General features: G+C 46.2%; 1 protein-coding gene across 1 annotated transcript in view; it reads left to right on the top strand.

The window, feature by feature from the left end:
• Positions 1 to 2500, top strand: part of dcma (decima) — a 381550-nt gene that overhangs the window by 254597 nt on the left and 124453 nt on the right. The gene's annotated exons all lie outside the window — the stretch shown is intronic.

Below are 2500 nucleotides of genomic sequence, written 5' to 3'. Positions count from 1 at the left end.
GCATCAAGAGTCCTTTACCTGCATCAAGAGTCCTTCACCTGCATCAAGAGTCCTTTACCTGCATCAAGAGTCCTTCACCTGCATCAAGAGTCCTTTACCTGCATCAAGAGTCCTTCACCTGCATCAAGAGTCCTTTACCTGCATCAAAAGTCCTTCACCTGCATCAAGAGTCCTTCACCTACATCAAGAGTCCTTTACCTGCATCAAGAGTCCTTCACTTGCATCAAGAGTCCTTCACCTGCATCAAGAGTCCTTCACCTGCATCAAGAGTCCTTCACCTGCATCAAGAGTCCTTTACCTGCATCAAGAGTCCTTCACCTGCATCAAGAGTCCTTTACCTGCATCAAGAGTCCTTCACCTGCATCAAGAGTCCTTTACCTGCATCAAGAGTCCTTCACCTGCATCAAGAGTCCTTTACCTGCATCAAAAGTCCTTCACCTGCATCAAGAGTCCTTCACCTGCATCAAGAGTCCTTTACCTGCATCAAGAGTCCTTCACTTGCATCAAGAGTCCTTCACCTGCATCAAGAGTCCTTCACCTGCATCAAGTGTCCTTCGCCTGCATCAAGAGTCCTTTACCTGCATCAAGAGTCCTTTACCTGCATCAAGAGTCCTTCACCTGCATCAAGAGTCCTTCACCTGCATTAAGAGTTCTTCACCTGCATCAAGAGTCCTTCACCTGCATCAAGAGTCCTTCACCTGCATCAAGAGTCCTTCACCTGCATCAAGAGTCCTTTACCTGCATCAAGAGTCCTTCACCTGCATCAAGAGTCCTTCACCTTCATTAAGAGTCCTTCACCTGCATCAAGAGTCCTTCACCTGCATCAAGAGTCCTTCACCTGCATCAAGAGTCCTTCACCTGCATCAAGAGTCCTTCACCTGCATCAAGAGTCCTTCACCTGCATCAAGAGTCCTTCACCTGCATCAAGAGTCCTTCACCTGCATCAAGAGTCCTTCACCTGCATCAAGAGTCCTTCACCTGCATCAAGAGTCCTTCACCTGCATCAAGAGTCCTTCACCTGCATCAAGAGTCCTTCACCTGCATCAAGAGTCCTTCACCTGCATCAAGAAACCTCCCTTGAAGGGAAGTGGTGCATAAAAGTCTTGGATCCTCTACGTGGGTTCTGTAGCCCTTGTTTCTAGGCTAAAGCCACTCTTATTGTATTCCTGGAAGATTTTACTGAAGAGGGTGGTATTCAACCCCTTCCCCTGCAGCAGACCTCTGGTCCAGTATGGGCCAGAGGTCCGCTGCAGTCTCCCTCAGAAGAGACAGTGTCAGAAGACACAGATCAGAAAGCACAGTGTCAGGAGAGTGTCAGAAGACGCAGTGTCAGGAAGCACAGTGTCAGGAAGCAGTGCCAGGACACGATTTCAAGAGACACAGTGTCAGGAGGCACAGTGTCAGGAAGCAGTGCCAGGACACAATGTCAAGAGACAGTGTCAGGAGGTACAGTGTCAAGAAGCATTGTCAGGACACACAATGTCAAGAGACACAGTGTCAGGAGGCACAGTGTCAGGAAGCAGTGCCAGTACACACAATGTCAAGAGACAAAGTGTCAGGAGGCAGTGTCAGGAAGCAGTGCCAGGACACACAATGTCAAGAGACACAGTGTCAGGAGGCAGTGTCAGGAAGCAGTGCCAGGACACACAATGTCAAGAGACACAGTGTCAGGAGGCACAGTGTCAGGAAGCAGTGCCAGGACACACAATGTCAAGAGACACAGTGTCAGGAGGCACAGTACTGCTTCCTGACACAATATACAAGCAGCTGACCAGCATTTGAGAACACTCTGGGGCCGCGCAATACACCTTTAAATCCTTCCCGTTCAATTCAATCACTGGTCACCGTCACGTGTATGCGGAACTGAATTAATCACTCTCTCTCAATATTTTCGAGTGAGGGAGAGTGAGAAAGAGTGAGGGAGAGAAGGAGAGTGAGGAGAAATGGAGGGAGTGATGGGAAAATTGGTGAGGGGTGAGAGAGAGAAAGAGAGAGAGAGAGAGAGGAAGGAGGGTCTTGGTAAGTCTTCCTGAAAGGGGTAGAATATTTCAAGTCTCTGTCTGTCTGTCTGTCTCTCTCTCTCTCTCTCTCTCTCTCTCTCTCTCTCTCCTTCCTAAGTCACACTAAACTGCGCACGTGGCTTACTAAGGCGTCTAAACGTCTAAAGTCTAAGTAAATTTAACGTGAGTCGACTCTTACCTCAGAGTTTTGAAACACTTAATGTTCAAACTTCAAAAAACATTCTAAATACATGAAAAATTTTGATACTTTGTTTAAAATTTAGATTCTGCGGCGAATCTTCAATATCCTTGATGCTTGCGAAAGGCTTTTGATTTGAGGAATTGGAGCTGTCAGAGAAGCACATATGCACTGAGTTTACACATATACATATGTACATATATGCATATATATAAACACATATACATATACCCATATACATATACATATACACATACATATAAACATATACATATGCACATATACATATTCACATATACAT

The sequence above is a fragment of the Cherax quadricarinatus genome, chromosome 69 (assembly GCF_038502225.1).
Source record: "Cherax quadricarinatus isolate ZL_2023a chromosome 69, ASM3850222v1, whole genome shotgun sequence".
In the NCBI taxonomy this organism is placed as follows: Eukaryota; Metazoa; Arthropoda; class Malacostraca; order Decapoda; family Parastacidae; genus Cherax; species Cherax quadricarinatus.
The sequence above is the reverse complement of the archived record's forward strand: the minus strand, read 5'-3'. Positions and strand labels throughout refer to the sequence as shown.